Genomic DNA, 16,795 nt, shown 5'->3' on the forward strand with positions numbered 1-16,795 from the left:
GAAATTATTGCAATAAAGATATGTTCCACCAACTGGCGCCTTTATCAACAAGTTGCCAAGTGCTTGTCAGAGTCCGTAAATATTGTTATCGCTGCTTTATTAAAGGGAAAATGAAATGAGAGATGGAAAGGCTGAAATATTTGAGTAGCACCTAACTTTTATAGTGCATCAATTGAAGGGAATTGGTCATATGCGCCAGGACTTTAAGTGGAGCATGAATAGGCTACCGGTTGTCCTAATCTGCTCTGCTGTGACTCAGAATCTCATCTTCCATTAAGCCGTAGTTAAACCCACTTTCTGTCTGTTAAATCTAGAAAATGTGGTCTGCCTGTTAGCAACGCAATTTCCCCTGCCTCTGGTCTGGACCACCACTTCGGAGAGGCACAAACCTCCATCTCCAGGAGGTATCGGTCTTTGGTACTGGTACGGAACCGTAAATATTAACCTATCTCATGACTTTTGAGAGTATCGAGCAAGACTTTCTATGACCTGCCCTGTCTCCTCTTCTTGTTACTATAGAGTAGATGATACGTGGAGCTGCTGTTTTGCTCTCCGACTCGCAGAGCTTCGCAGAACTCCCGTCCTGTTGAAACAGAGCCAGCGTGCTGTGGTGTTGAAATGAGTACAGCCTCCTCGTAGTGACGGTCCAGGAGTGCCCACCACCACAGCCTGCAATTTCTTGGTTTTTTTAAAACTGGCTGCTTGTGCCTGCACCAAGATCACACAGTGAGTCAGAGCTAGAGCCGGGAATAGAGGATAGGAAGCTCAAGTTCACGCTGCTAGTCATGAGCTCAGTCACTGAGCCCTGCGATGCCGAGCTCCTCCAGCTCAGTGTAGGCACAGCACTTGGGAATTCACCTGGGGAGAGTCATATGCTCCGCTGGGAAAAAAAAAAAAAAAAACAAAAAAACAAACCAAAACACAAAAAAACCAAACCCACACTAATAATTATTTAATTGCTTGTGAACTTCCCTGACTAGAAAACAGGGGCAGTTCTCCCCACCCAAATTTGGACTCTGGCACTCTGCCAAGTTAAGTCATAGCCTAGCTCCTCTTCAGTGATTTTTGTTGGTGGGGTTTTTTGTTGTTGGTGGTTTTGGTTTTATGGGTTTTTTTTTTTTTTAATGAGTTTCTAGCTGCATCTGGAGTGCCAAAAAACTTTTTTGCAGGAAACAGTGTCATTTCTCCTTGTCAGCCATCCCAGTGAGGGAGTTCTCATCGGTTCAAGTGACAACAAATGCAGGTGCTTCTCTGCTTTTGCCATGGAGGGTGAGTCCTTTCAGCAAACTTTGGGAGGGAACAGCTGCTCGCAGTAAAAACAAGACTATCCTGCTGATCCAAGCTGAAACGCGACATGGAAATGGGATTTTTGACCTTGAGAGGTACGAAGTTGCTCAAAGGAGGGACCCTGTGAAGATTAAAAATAACTAGATCTTTATAATGGTTCTGCAACTAGTAGAGCTGGGTGAATATATTGCAAAACAGAAGGCCAAGTCTTTAAATAGTACAAACTAGCACAAGTTTTTTGATGACCTGTCAGCTGAAGAACTGGCCTAAGCATTTGCAAACATTAATTTAAGAACAGCTGGTTTTGTCAACCGCATTCTTGTCTCTTTTTTCCTATCCTCTGCTCGTGAGCATTCACACACAAAAAAAGATATTTGTTGATGCAGATGTTTAAGGAAGCCTGTTCTTTCTGAGGGTTCTCATCTCAAGGGCTGTACGTATGAATACGAGCATTCATTCTTCCTCAACTCACAGTTCCGTGCAGCAAGAGTCAGACAAGCTGGATACCCATATAACGTCTAGATTTCTGTGTATAAGCATATATCGTCCGCCTCTCTCTCGCCCTCAGACGCACACACACGCCATGTGATTTTAAGCAGTCATCTACCATGAATAATGTCCAGGGGCCAGGTCACAAGCTTCCCATAGCACGGAATCCATTTGCATACAATCCAAGCAATTACAAGTAATGAATAGATTAGTAAACCCAAACAAAACAAGAAACTGCTCGTACTGTGGGTAATTCTGAGCAGAAAAGGGGGGGGGGGGGAGGAGAAGAAATTTTTAGAAAGGCAGGGCTTTTCTTTCAAATGCGAGTTGTTTGCGTTGAATGACTCGTCCCCGCTGAATGACCAACCCACGAGGCTGATGGCAGCGGGACCCGCTCCGGGCACGGTGAGCGCCCCGGCGGGGCAGCCCCGCTCCGGGACCCAGCGGCGACCGCGGCCCCGGGGCTGCGGGCCAGGGGGGCGGGGGGGGGGGCTGTTCTCCCCGCCGGGGGGGCGGCCGAGTCCCGGCCGGCCCCCCCCCGGCCCCGCTCCGCCCGCGGCAGCGCATGCTCCCTGCCGGGCCTGAACCTGCCCATTTAAACGGCAGCGGAGGCGCGGGCGCTGCACCGGGGCCGGGTGTCGGGCTGAGCCCCGGCCGCCGCCGAGGTAGGGCTGGGGACGGCGAGCGGGGGGACCCCGGAGTTGGTGGTCCCGGGGGGCGGGGGGGCTCAGAGCAGCGCTCGCCCTTGCAGCCGGGAAGGGAGGGAGCGCGGCTCCGCCGGGTCCCGACCGGGCACGGCCGCTCGGACGGGGCAGTTGCTGAGTGATCCGGGGTCCTGCTGATGCTCCGGCGCTCGCTGTGCTGTGGGAAAGCGAACAAACAAAAAAAACCCAAACCAACCCCCAAACCCCCTCTCGCATCAGGAAGCGGAGCAAGAGTGGCGGCAGGTAGGGCTGCACCTTTCCTGGCCTCCCTGAGCCGCGTTAACGCGGGGATGTGGCGTGAGTTCTTTCCGTACTTCTCATTGTTACACAGACATCTGCTGCGACCAAGTTCATTTTAAAGATTATCGAACGGGAAAAGACTTTGGGGAGCGTGATGTGACCGTGGACTTCCAGAAATCCTGGAGACTTGGGGGGGACAGGTCAGTGAACCCTTAGAATGGGAGGAAGCCAGCACTTGCCAAAAGGAAGTTTTCCTTGCACCCGATTGTAGGCTCTGCTTAGAGTTGCTGCCAGGTTAACCTGCCTCTCCCCTTCAGCCGCAGCGGGAGCTGGAGGAGGCTGGCTTCTTAAAAGTGGTACCTAACTATCGTAACGTGGCTATGCCATAAATTGCCGACTTCGGCATGACTAGAGACTTTGGTGGCAAAATGCCTTCGTTGTTTATGGTAAGCATAAACTAAAAGACTAATTTGTCTTCCCGCGGATGGCAGCTTTAGGAGGAAGAGGCAAGCACTAGGATAAACTAATACTTTTACACTGGTGATGGCCAGACTTGGCAAGATGCTTGATTTTCCTGCTTATGTTTAAAAAAGAAAAAATAGAAAATTGGAAGGGAAATGTATTGGGAACAGCTTTCCTGGTCCTCATCTAGATCTGTCAGACTCGTGAGCAGTACAGAGAAAGTGGCCGGGCTCAAACCATATCCCATTCTGGCACTGGACTAGTTCTAGGTGTGCGTTCAAGAGAGCAGTGCTTGTATGCGTAACGTGAGAATAACTAGAAATTTATAGAAATAGAGCATGAGTAAGAACTTCAAAAGTACCCAAATGACCTGGGCATTGAAGTCATGCAGGCACTCCTAGAAAAATGTGTGATGCTACCTGGGCTTTCTTGCATCATCTGTAGCTGCTACCCTTCCGCTCGGCGGGGAGTGGCTGTGGTGGCGGAGCCAGGAATGCCAGATTCCCAGCCCTCTGCTTGGATTCCAGGCAGTGCCTTAAACTCTGGAACTTATTACCACAAAGCTTCGTGGAAGCCAAGAGAGCTTGGCTTATGGGATTTGAAAAAAGGATTAGAAATTTGATATGGATAACAAGAATCTCCAGAATTAATAGCAAATTAAGTGAGAGCTTTACAAGGGATATAAATCCCTGTATTTCAGGGCATAAACCAATCTTAGGATTTAGTAGGAAACTTGTCCTTGTAGGGAGATTTTTCTTGCACTGTCTGCTGGTGGGTATATTCCCCTGCAGCTAGTTACGTCCGTAGCCTGTGCAGTGTCTTCTGTGAGAGTGTCTTTTTGTCTTGAAGAGGTTCCAATTAAAGTACCTGAACCTCAAGGTGTTTCCCAACATCGAGCTGTTGCGAGAAGACCAAGCCACAGGGCTCTGTGGAGAAGCTGCCTAGAGGTGACGGTAACGTTATCTGTGAACAAAGCAGTAGTCTCACAGACTCTTAAGGTTATCATCACTGTCATATAATAGAGTAATGGTAGATCCTGCGGTGGACTCCAGGCGTACTCCACCCGCAGCATCTTTTTCAAGGTGTGCAGTCAACTTTTGTCGCCAGTGAGAAATGCTTTATCCGTAGCGTGAGAAACTGAAATCACTGGACTGCTCGCTGAGCTGGAAACTGTAGCTTTTGGTCTGCTTTAGCTTTGCCAGAGTCCCTAGAAAATATGGATGGCTAGCGTAAACTCTCACTAACCTTTTCCCCAAACTGTTTATTTTGCTGGAGCACTCAAGTGGCAGTGTTTGGGCAGCGGGGGGTTGTTGGTTTTGGTTTTTCCCACTGAGGTACACATCTCTGCTCTTTGACTAAAGCCTCCGTATGGAGTTTAGGGTGATGGCTGGACTCTTGTGGCTGATGGCATTGTGAGTGCACGCTCTTAAAAATAGTAATAAAAAAAATAACCTTAGCTGCCCAGTTCTGTAATGAAGCTGCTAGTAGAAGCTTTGTTCAGGGTATGGACCAAAAAAGCTTGTCCTAAAAGCATCAAATCCATTGTATGATGAAGTGACAGGGTAAAAACTGCTCTTCAAACATAACTTCATGGGTCTCCTCGCGTGTCTTTTTTGCAAAGCCTCTCTGGAAATAGCAGCCTGTCTGCAGAGTGCCTGCATCACTCTGAAAATCTTAACCCAGAGCCTTTTGTGCTGGATCCACAAGGAGGTCTGAGGGTTTGGAAATTACTTCTGAGGAAGGTACAAAGCAAAAGAAGTGAAATGTCGATGCTCTGTAAAAGCAGTCTTTATACGTGATGTTTCTAATCTACTAGATTGTATTAGTCTCCATCTCTGGCTTTCGTAGTTTTACGCTGACAAAAACCAGTGTGAAAAGTTCCGCCTGTGGCGGTCTCCCGACTCCTCCCTTTCGCAGGAGTGCTGCTCAGGGTGATGTGGCGGAGAACTTGAGGATGCTGCTGGGTTTGTGTAGCCTTCCCTGGACGTTACTAGCGGCTGGTTTGATTCAAGCTGCCTGTTTGTCAGGTTTGGTACCAGGCTAGACCAGTGCTAGGAGCTTGCTTAAATGACAAGAAAAAACACATAGCAGACATTGCTGATGGTAATTTGCTGATGATCTCTCTTCTCAGGCAGTTTAAGCATATTTCATACCCGGCAATGGAGATAGTACTAATGCGCTCCTCTGACTTTAGTCTCTTCAGAGGTTTAGACCACTTCTGTCACTGTGGGATTATAGAGCTTTTCAGACAAGCTATAAGTATGAGTAACATCTGTTCGTGTTTATCCTCCACCTTTCTCTATGTTGGACCAGTTCATCCAAGGAGTGTCTTGTTTTGGTAGTTGACTGGTTTGGGTTTTCTTTAATGCGTGTGTTGCTGTCTCCTTGTTTTGGCTAAGGCAACATCAAAGCAAAACACTTGACCCATTGGGTGAAAGTTGTGGAGGTTTGTGATGGCTTCAAGGCTCCGAGGGAGCAGAAGCAGAAGGACCAGAGGGATGGGAGGAGAGCAGCTGCAGGTAGTGCCAGGGGTGACCAGGCACTGGGAGTTGTAAAGCCCAAGAGAAGTAAGAATGGATGGAGAGGAGTGAGATGCTACAGAGGGGGATGCGCAGAAACCAAGAAGGGTTATATCTGGTGAACCTCCGTTCACTTCTGCCGTTGCAAATAATTCCATCGTATGACAGTGCCCCGTGGCTTCTGCAGCAGGTGGGGGGCACCCAGCATAGGGCAGCTGCTTGTAACTACACCTAACCCTGGGCAGCCGCCCTGCAGAGTCTCGTGATCCGTGCAGTTAAACTCATGGTCGAGGTTGCGCTATGAGTGGAGCGAGGGAGTCATGAGAAGCGTGTGAGCAGCTGTCAGCTACTTTCAATGTTGACTATTTCTGAATGCTTAATATCAGACATCAAAACTGTCCACGGAAAACAGGAACCCTAGGGCTCGGCTAAGAAAGGGGACAGAGACCCTCACGGAGGAATCCTGGCTTTTAAAACATGGGGAAATGTGAAAGCAGTCTCTGCAGCGTAGTCAAGCGTTATATGTGCTCATAGAAGACCGCTTGTAAGTGTGGATCTGCTTAACAGAAAGGAAATATTGCACTTACCACAAACAAAAGAATAGGAAGACAGTAAACCAAAGGATTATTTTTGCAGTTCTCTGTCCTGATACTTGTATTGTTCAGTCAAACAACGTTTATCTCCATCTAAGACTAACAATATGTTGAATCCACGTGGCCCTTGAATCCTGTTCTGTATCTTGTGCTGCTGTTGCTCTTCACTGCTGTAAGAATCTGCGTCTGATCTTGTATTACAGCACTGCAGAAAGTTGGTTGTGAGTCCACCAACTAAGCTATCAAGTTGCTTGTTCAAAAAATATAAATAAGTGGAACTATAAAGTCACCTATTTATTATTATTATTATTATTATTATTCACGCTGTTCCTTGGAGGTCCTCAAATTTGTGCCATTCCTCCTTGTTTTTGTATCCTAAACTGTCAGTTCCTCTTGCAGTTCAAAAATATTTGTTTAACATTTTGCCAGCCTGCATAAGAGGAGAAACAGACCCCCGTGAATATTGTCTGGCAAAATACGAAATGTGATGTAGGAATGTGGTCCGAATGGCTTCTTTGTCTCGGTGCTGGAGGGCGGCTGGAACACACGCAGCAATAAGCAGGTGCTCTGAGCAGTTTTTCTTTCTCCCTGTTACTGTACGTGCCCTAAAAGAAACTGCCTCTAGTTCACGTCTCAAGACCCTGCAGATGAATTCTCATAATTGCCAGGTTTTGAATACTCAGAAGGTGGAAGGATGGCCTCTGGCAAAATAATGAGGTTTATTTGAAAAAAGAAACTTAAAACAATGACGGGCACTGGGTTTGGTTTGTGAGGTCTAAGGTTTTTCTTTTCAGCTAAGGGAGCAGATTTTTTCCCACTTTCATTTTGTCAGAAGCCGAAGTTCTCTACGGTGGTTTGTCTCCAGGAGCTAGGACTTCAAGAAAAATGCAAATATAATGAGTGCAGTGACTCAAATCCGTGCAAGTTGTCAGCACTCAGAAGACATTAATGTTCTTGCAGAGCAGGCTAGAGCCAACTTCAGGAATGATGTGTACATAGTTGTGGATAACATCTAAATCTTGCTTTAGATTTATGGGTAAAGACTTTGGGTGAAATGGTACGTGCAATAAATTCCGTGGATCGCGCTTTCTTTACCAAACATGAGGAGCGATTCCTGCTGGGATCTGACCCGCTACATCACAGAAACCGAGGTGGTGGTCAGACCTCAAATCTAACGCCCTTCTGCCCTCTCCCCCCAGCTGCCGGCTTCGAGTTGAGCAGCAATGGGCAGAACTGGCTCTGGGGTGGAACCTGTGCGTGAGTTTCCTGCTGGTGACTTTATGCTTTTTCCATCAGCAGCGCTCTGTCTGGAAATACTGGGCTGTACTTTGCCTCTGGAGAAGCACCTGCCTCTGATCCTGCCTGTTATGCTGCTCTCCTTTCCCGCTGCCCAGGGCTGTAATGCCACTTCTGTTGTGACCTCCTGTTTGGAGAGGGGCTACCCAAAGCGTTTCGGTGATGTGCAAGACCTGAGCTGACGCTGCCGTTGCCGAGCGTCCTCTGTTAGTGCTCTCCCTGCCCGTGCGCTTTGCTGGTTATCGCTGCGCTACCTCAGTCTGGATTTTGGAAGAATTTCTCCCTTTGCTTGGAGCTGTGCAAAGAGAATAAAGGATTGTTCTGGTCACAGGGAGAGCTTCCTTGTAGGTCTGTGGCGAGAGGCAGTTCATAAATACAAAGAGATGGAGCACAAAGGAACAATGAGAGGACAGTGGCTTTCCAGGGCAGCAGTCTGTGCGTACCAGGTACTGGCTCTTGGTGTGACAGGGGAGGGCTTTGTGCGGGCGCTGTTGCTGTTGGACTCCAGAGGTGCGTTTGGGAATGTTTATGACAAACGACTCCTGTGTGCGAGGGGCGGTGGGAGCAGCTGGAGCGATGCTAGAACAAAAGGCTGCTGTGCTACAGCCAAGGCCGACCGAGCAATTAATGGGCCTGGAAGGGTGGCTTTTCCTGAGGATTGACTAAAGCTAGGTTTAGGAGAGTGGCTAACTGTAGTCTGGAGAGGGGTCTGACCATGCATATAAAAAGGAGAGCACAGGAATTGCACAGGGGATAACTGGAGGGAGAGAGGGAAGGCATGCAGGATGCTTCCCAGCTATTAAATCTCTTAGCCCATGGATATTGTTTCAGGGGAAATTCTTGCAACCTCAGTGCTCGAGATCCATCCATCCAGACTGGACAAATCACTGGAGAATGTGCTGTTGGGAGCAGTCGTGCAGCAGCCCCGGGGAAGATGATTCAACAGGGCCTCTTTCATCTTTGATTTCTGCGAACACAGCCTACGTTTGTGCTGCCCCCAGATACTCCCATTCATCACTGTCTGTGGCCAACGTTGATAGCAGCGGGTAAGCCTTTTGGGCAAGAGCAGGGAATGCTAGCTATCCCCTCTGCTAGCAGAAGACTGTTACCAAGGCTAGTTAGCACATGCTGATGCAGAGCCAGAATGGCCCGGGACGGTGCTGGTGATAAGCTCTTAGTGGGCAAAGCCAGCACTGTGCCTGCCCGAGGTGCCCTGGCTGTCTGCCCAAGACAGCCCGGAGCATGTTGCAGGAATATCAGAGGTCTTTCTGCTTCATTTGTAGCTCACTGAACTTTACTCCAGTAAATATGGGCAAGAGGGAGCCTGGCGTGGAGAGAAAATCCTGCCTCTGCTCAGAGCCTGAAATGCACAAACTTCCATTTATCCTCTGCCGTTACAGCAGACTTTTTCAGCAAGCACTAAGTAACTTCAGTGCTCAGACCGCTTTCCTGCCTGTCCTCCTTGATAGATGCAGCCTGTAGTCTGTGTCGCAGCAAGAAACTAACCATGTGCAACAAAAAGCCTGAGCACCCCTGCTCAGGAGGGCTCTGCAAAATCCAGGGAGCTTTGAACTTGAACTCCATGCTTAATTACTAAAAAGCTAATAACTTAGGACTGCTAGTCTTTCCAGGGCTCAAAATAGAAGTTAGGTTCCTGTTCGTAAGGAGAGACGGGATGGGGAGTGAGGGGGGTGGTAAAAATGCCTTGCTCCGTTCACCTCCTATAGAAACGGCAGCTTTGAGCCCCGTCTCTTGAAAAGCGGCAAAGTCCCCTTCCAGACACCGTAACGCTGCTGCTGTGCGTTCCGTGTTAACGGCTACAGCTTGATGTTAAATCCCTGCGTGTTCGGAGTCCGTAACACATTAAACTGATAGAATGAGGAAAGGAAAAGGCTTCTTAAGTTTCCCATAGAGATCTTCCAGTGAAACTTATCTGTCTTAGAAAATAAAATCTGATTGCCTCTTATCTTTGCAATTACCCAGGCAGTTTCAGGCGGAAGTAAGGTCATAGAATCTCATGTCTTCAGACCCGGGCCTCATGACCGGGCTGTCATGAGAAGGGAAAGACTCTCTCCGCTCCGGCAGTGATCAGAGGGACCCTCGTTAGCACGGAGCAGTCGGTGTGCTGCGGGCAGAGCCGGAGCTTGTGCCGCTTTTGCTACCCCAGGCACGTAAAACCGCTGTTCTTACAAGAAAGATCTCGGGACTCCGATACATGGTCTTTGACCTTAAAGCACCCCGGAGAAATCCTGTCACTCCCTGCGCACGTGCTCCTCGCCGGTCCCTTTGGCGGAGGGTGCTGGCTGTGTGCTGGGACAGAAGGTGCCTCGCTGACGGTCTGGTGTGTTGGCACGAACCCGCCTGCGCTGGCCGCTGGAGCCGGGGTGGGCTGGGAACACGGGTGGCTGGAGAGCCAGCAAGTGGGGGGGAAAGCGGTCGCTCTGCCAGGGGGACAGGGGTGTCTTACAGCAGCTCCCAATCTGTAGTATTTGGAGAGTTTTTGCTTGATTCCCTCCCCCTTTGAATGCTTCCACCATGGGTGGCTGCCTGTTCCACATCCGTTCTTGCACCGGCTCCGATATGAGCGGTTGCACCATCTCTGCTCAGAGCAGGGGGGTAAATCCCAGCCGTTCCCGGGAGAGCTGCGGGCTGCTGCCCAGCTCCCTTGCCTCTCAGGCGCTCAGGGTCTGATGTGACTGATGGGGGTTCTGTACTCACAGCTGTCTTGGGGCTATTCCTCACGCTGCAAAGGCTCTTTGTCTCATTCAAAGCCATGACCTCATTTTAGAGACAGAAAACAGAGAGGGAGAAACCCACCAACCTGCCAGCGGAGGTCAAAGGGCTTGCCGAGAGATATGTTAGCATCAAACTTCTCCGGCAGGGACACAAATAACTGGAATTGCAGACCAGAAAATTACCATGAAAAAATGGACTAACTACCATGTGATTACAAAAGAGCCCATTAGCTCTGTGTGTGTCTAGGATTCAAAGTATATCCTTTGAGGAAGAGCACGAGGTCGTGCTCCCAGAACTTTTAAGCAAAAGGGACTGTACGAGTCTGTGCCCGATGCTGTCCGAGGACTGCCGTGCGTGGGGTTTTACCCGGTTGCTCTCCTCCCTCTTTCCTAGGCGCAGACCTTGGCAAACGTTACTTCTGGCGAAATGAGATTTCAGTGTTAGGTGGCAGCAGCTCCCGCTGTGGTTGAATTTGTCAGACCCCTCACTGCTACTTTATGATCAGCCTGTTGGGTACTGTTTGGGTTAACGAACGCCCCGCCAGCCTTCCTGCCGGGGCTCGGCAGTTTGTTTCTGCAGAGCTCCTGGCCACCGCTAGCCTGGGGTCCGTAGCTGATGCTCTGGATTTGCAGTCTCACGTGTCCGTGCCAGCCGTGGCCTTTGCTCTGGCCCCTGGTTTTTCCTAGGAGGTCAGAACTGTCCTCTCCCCCCGCCAAGGCTCGTCCGGGGACTCAGCTGGCCCCATGACTGTCACAGCTTTCCACATAAAGCCAGAAATGACAAAACTGTATCATGGGGTGGAAGTCCTGGGGCTGCCTTGGAGCCGCAGCGTGCCGGAGGCAGGAGGAGCCGTGGCGTTGGCTTGCTGCGGAGTCAGGCGTGCCGTTACGGAGCATTTGTGCTTTGGTTGGAAACCAGAAGTTCCAATTTCACTTCCCATTTTCCCAGGCCTGTGAACAGGCATTGCAAAGCGGACCGAATAAAGCAGCTACGGGTTCTGCCTTCCCATCTCTTCTCTGTAGCAGATGGGGTTACCTTCCTTCTACGCAGCACTAGTTAAATTCTGAAGTTGCGTGTCCCTGTTTTCAGTGCTAAGGTGACTCGTGTAGCATGCAGTGGGACAGCGCGGTAACGACCTTCCACCAGAGCTGGTTTGCTCTTCTCTTTGCCAGTTTGTTGGGGTAAGTGCTTTACTATCCACTTTCCCCGTTTCACTCCCGGTGATCCTTTCTCCCTAAGAAGGATTACAGTAATGCAAACCCATGGAATCCCACGTGCTTCCTTAGGCAAGGTATGAGACTTCATACCTCAAAATAGCGTGGTGATGACCAGCACAAAAGTTCACGGGCAATTGTTTCGTTTAGGTAGCTGCGGTGGGGGAAAATACAGATTCAGCGTCCAAGCAGCCCTTCGCAGAGTTCTGGCGAGCGTGATCTTTCCGTGGCTTTGCTCTGCCCGCGGGGCACTGCCGAAGATGCCACGAGCCTTAGGCAAGTCTGTTGTGTGCGTTAAGTGTTCTGTGGGGGTTTTGAAGGACTGTCCGGCTGCAGGGCTCTGGCGACTGTGTATGCGTATGTATGCGCGGGGTGACAGTGCTACAGCCTGTGGTCAGGGGCACCGCCGGACCCTGGCCCCGGTCCCCAGCAGGAGAGGGGTCGGGTGCTGCTCCGCGGCTGGGTGCAGCCTTTGCAAACCTCTCCTCTGATGAGGACACGTCCATGGGTCCATCCGGGCACACCAAACATGCCCCAGAGCCCCCCCCCCGGCACAGGGGAACGCGGGTGTGCGGGACGTGCAGCCCGGCGTTAGCGGCACGGCGCTGCTGCGGGGTCCCGGGAGCGCGGGGGTCCCGGGAGCGCGGGGGTCCCGGGAGCGCGGGGGTCCGAGCCACCTGTTGGAGTTTCACGCCTGGGGAGGCTGCTGCCCTTTTGCACAGCGTCCGGCTCTTTTTCCTCGCCCCTCGCTTCCCGGTATTCCCTTTACAACCAGCCCATTGTGCTGTGGGCTGGAGCAGCTGGGTGGAGTGTTTCAGGCTCAAGTGTAATTTCAGTGCCTTTAAAAGCCTTTAGGAGGGTTTTTTTTTTTTTTTTTTTTTCTTTTTTTTTTGCCTTTTTTTTTTTTTCCCCTCTGAAGAGGACAGCAACGCCAACAAGGGATAATTTGATGGATTACTCTGCGGGGCTGAGGGGCTCTCCTTAATCCCCTTTGTGGGCCTGTTTGACTAGACGCGTAGCAGAAGCCCCCCAGCCCCAGGCAGAGAAAAGGCGGCTCAGCGGGGTGGGTTTTACACACTGACATATAAATACGGGCCCTGGTCATGTGGTGCCGGATATAATCTGTGCCCGTTACCACGCTGCGGAGAAGGGGGGCACCTGGAGGGGGCTTATTTTTTCCCTTTCCAGTTCAATTTACATTTTTATTCTTCTGCTAAAAATAATTTAAAAAAAAAAAAAAAAGAGGGGGTGGGAGAGAGGCTGACTCCCACCGAATGCCAGGGTGATGGGCACAGTATTTAAACACCCAAAAGGAGTGAAAAGCGGAACCGGATCGTCTCTCATTTCCCCTCCTGCCCCAAAGCAGGGGCTCCTCTCATGAATAAAAGCAAGAGCTTGGGTCATGCAGTAGCAAAACAAAGCCGTAGCTCTGATGTAGAGCCAGCCAACCTTGTCTGGAGGTCTCGAGCTGTTTACAGCAGACCTGACGCCGACTCAGGAGAGGGTGACTAGAAGGAGCGAAGCTTTTGAGAGCGGAGCCTGAAAACGCTGCTGCTTTGGTCGCATTGCACGCGCTTAGGGGTGTGCGAGGCTTACGCGTGCTTAATGAAGTTTAGTGATTAGATGCCGGTCCTGAGCAGGTAAAATGCTGCGAGACCATCCTACCGCCCGGCAGGTACGAGCAGTCCCATCGTGGTTCCTTCAGCACGGTCTGAAGATCCCTCTGCGGCTGAGCTCAGCTATGGGGTGTTTATTGGGGCTCTCAGTCCTTCGTCACGTCACGTCCCATCGCAGCTGGACTTGGCCCTCCGGTGCAGTCATCTTTTTGCAGTGTCCCTGATGGAAATGGGGCCGAGCTACAGAGCAGCAAGGCGAGGTTTTAGCCTCAGCCCCTGCTTGTCTGCAGAAAGGACGGTGCCCAGCTCCTCTCTGCACCGTGTCTCATCCTGGAGAGGTGCGTGGGCTGCAGCGGGATCTCCCCGGCAGTCTGAAGCCCATTGCTGCCGCTCGGCTCCGAGGGGGGGTGGGTTAATGTGGCAATGATGCTTGCCAGCTGCAGGAGAGCTAATGACACCCGCTGGCATCGCGGCGTGCACCGGGCTGATGTCTGTCCCTTTGAGAGGCGCAGCAAGCTCCGAAAGTGTCAGCGTGGCCTCGGTTAGTCAGACAGGTGGTTCCTGTTTGTAACGGCCAGGGGAGGAGGAGGAGGAAGAGGAGGAGGAGGCGGAGGCGGCAGCGGCAGGCTGGAACTGGCCACTCTTTGCTGCTGTCTCTTTTCCGCTGGTCGAACAGGCAGGCATGGGAGCTCGGGCAGCCAAAGCCTGGGAGAAAGCCTCCTGCCAGGAGCAATTCCTTTGTCTGCCAAAGGAAGAAGCAGGTTGTGGGACAGGAGGTCAGTGGAGCCTGTGGGCTGCCCTGCTGTCTGTTTGATGTTCGTGTTGCAGAGTGAAGATAAAGCGTCTCTAGAGCTATTGGCACGGCTCCCGAAAGGAGCGTGAAATACTGGAGACGTGCAGAGTGAAGGGCAAGCGGGACAGACCTTCCTCCACCCTGGAAAGCATCCTCTCTGTACGACAGGCAGAGCATGGACAGTGCTGTTAGCCTGCTGGGCTGGGAAAGTGTCCTTTCCTAACTCCCGTTCTTAACAAATATTTTGACTTTCTCATCCACCTCACAGGAGCCTTCATTTCCCTTTCCCTGGTGCCTTTACTTTATCCAGTTGATGAATGTGGGACAATTAGTGACCTGTTTCACGTGCCCTTGCTGCTGACTGTAAAACACAGAAGACACTCAACAGTCCCTTGCTCTCACAGATGCCCCTTTACCTGAAGGAATCACTGATATCAGAAACAAATTCCTCCCAAAGCTTCTGCAGATGTGAGCCAGCCCAACCCTGCTAACCATCAGGACTAACCAGCCTCCCAGGTTAGGAGGGCCAAAGGTCCGTCTCGGCGAGCCCCAGCCGAGAGGGAAGGTAGTGGTGTGGTGGTGATGGGAGACAAGAGCTTTGCTCAGCGTCTGAATGGGAACAGTCTGGTTGGGTGACCCACAGAAGGAGATGCAGCCCTGGCGTGGTTTCACCCCAGCCAGCAGCTCAGCCCCATGCAGCCACTCGCTCACTCCCCCCCCGGTGGGATGGGGGAGAGAATTGGAAGAGTAAAACTGAGAAAACTCGTGGGTTGAGATAAAGACAGTTTAATAGGTAAAGCAAAAGCCGTGCACGCAAGCAAAGCAAAACAAGGAATTCATTCCCTGCTTCCCATCGGCAGGCAGGTGTTCGGCCATCCCCAGGAAAGCAGGGCTCCGTCACGCACGATGGTGACTTGGGAAGACAAATGCCATCGCTCTGAACGTCCCCCCTCTTCCTCCTCCTTCCCCCAGCTTGATACGCTGAGCATGACGCCGTACAGTATGGAATGTCCCTTTGGTCAGTTGGGATCAGCTGTCCCGGCCGTGTCCTCTCCCGGCTCTGTCCCAGCCAAAACCAGCACAAACCTCCTGAAAATCAGCTGATAGCTGCAGGTGCTTAAAACATGGCTCCTTCTTCTCCCTTTGGCTTCTCACTTTCAGCTCACAGAACGGAGCGGGCAGTGACCTGCCTTCAGTCTCGGCACGTGTGTCTGCTGGGCCGGGGCTCAGTCTGTGCATCAGAAGAGCAGCGAGCCCAAAAGGGCCAGGACACAGCTCTGGTTTTTAGGGAGCCCCGAAAGCAGGACAGTCACGGTGCGGGTGCTGCAGGGAAGCGATTGCAGCGTAGCAGGAAAGAACCCACCTCCGCTCCTGACAAATTCAGACATCTCCCTTTGAACCAAACTGCGTGGAAGGTCTGAGCTGTCGCAGGGACCTGCCCCTTCCCGTAACTCTGGATGCATCCATAGCATCTAGCGTTTGTCCTGGATTAACGTATCCCGGTGTCTGCGCTGCTGGACGCTGCGCTGTGGGGTGAGGGAGGGAATTTCAAATGGGTTGGGGTGCCCGGGTCTTCCTTGTTCTCGTCTGAGGGGATTTCCACCCGCTGCCGCTCTTTCCCTAAGCCGAGCTGCCGAGGCCGATATAATGGAGCCTCAAAGGAAACGCAGAGTTAATTCAGAGAGACTAAATAAATCGCCGTTCTCCCATCCCTGCTTAATGACCGCTCCGCTCTCCCCACACTGTGAACGGGGTCAAGGAGATTTGGGAGGGGAGGGGGAAAGGGAGAGGGTCAGGAGAGGTCGGGTGAGTTTTCCATTGCATCCCGCGCGAGCCTGCCAGAGCTATTCTCCATGGTGTATTTCACATTCAGCTCCGGTGAATGGACACTGATAGCTGTGAAAGGATCTGGCACTGGATGAACAGCCCTGCCCTAAGCGCTCGCTCTTGTGCTGGCTCCCACCCTTTCTTCCAAAGGGCTTCCAGGGAGCAGGGAATTAATAACAGTCATAAAGAGCCCCTTGGAAGGTTGGAAGTGTAACGTTGTGGTTATGAATGGAAACCCAACGGCTAGCGATACCCTTCGCCCTCCTCTCTCTGCTGTTGGGAATAGGTTTCTGCAGCAGACCTGCCGTGCAGGTCCGTGTCACCTGGGGATGGCTGGACCGGAGCAGCCCCCGCCTCAGCTCCCCGCACAGCACCATCTCCTGCCTCCAGCACTGCTGGAGCTGCTCGGGTGCTTCTCCAAAAACCTAAGGCTTTTCCTTTTCCTTTGCTAAGGCAAAGGCTTTTGTGGGGTAATTTTTTTCCCGTATAAGACAGGGCTCAGGTTATTACAGAGCCCTGACAGGTCACAAATAGTTGATGAATCTAATTCTCTGTTGCCTGATCGTTACTGTGGCAGTTTGTTGAACTGCGGCGTAGGTGCACAACCGTCATAGATAAATCAGAGAGGCTGCTACCACATTTAATAACGTCTTGTCCCTTCTGCACCCATGTGAGAGACTGGAAGGGTTATGGAGTGGCAGGATATGGATTTTTCTGAGGAATACATGAGTTTTTCCCAGCCACCTAACTACACCTAAATGTTATTTTTAAAATGCCTTTCCCTCAATCTTCATTCTGTCTAAGCACCGTTTAGATGCGATGACTCGTGAGATCCGATGTTGGAAAGCTTTGAGGAGATTGGGAGGAGGAGATGCTTCTTCCAGTCTTCGTTTGTGCGTGCCGGTCAGCGCCCTGCGCGCAGTCTGCTTTCTTCAGGTGTCTCAGGCTTCGTTTCTTCTAAAAGTGAAAGGTGTGGTTCAAAGTCCGTTAGCGAGGGCACAGAAAGCAACGTCTGCGCT

The 16,795-nt window shown here is 51.3% G+C and overlaps 1 protein-coding gene across 4 annotated transcripts in view; it reads left to right on the forward strand.

The window, feature by feature from the left end:
- Positions 1-2,160: 2,160 nt before the first annotated feature.
- Positions 2,161-16,795, forward strand: part of SLC45A3 (solute carrier family 45 member 3) — a 31,125-nt gene continuing 16,490 nt past the window's right edge. For 2 of the 4 annotated variants that reach the window (XM_075775764.1, XM_075775768.1), the window contains exon 1: positions 2,383-2,441. The gene's annotated coding sequence lies outside the window, so the exon portion shown is untranslated. Of the gene's footprint in view, positions 2,182-2,382; positions 2,442-11,313; positions 11,508-16,795 lie in introns of those variants that run through there. The other 2 variants (XM_075775767.1, XM_075775766.1) reach the window with 2 other exon arrangements.

Source organism: Balearica regulorum, chromosome 25, assembly GCF_011004875.1.
Source record: "Balearica regulorum gibbericeps isolate bBalReg1 chromosome 25, bBalReg1.pri, whole genome shotgun sequence".
NCBI classification, from domain to species: domain Eukaryota; kingdom Metazoa; phylum Chordata; class Aves; order Gruiformes; family Gruidae; genus Balearica; species Balearica regulorum.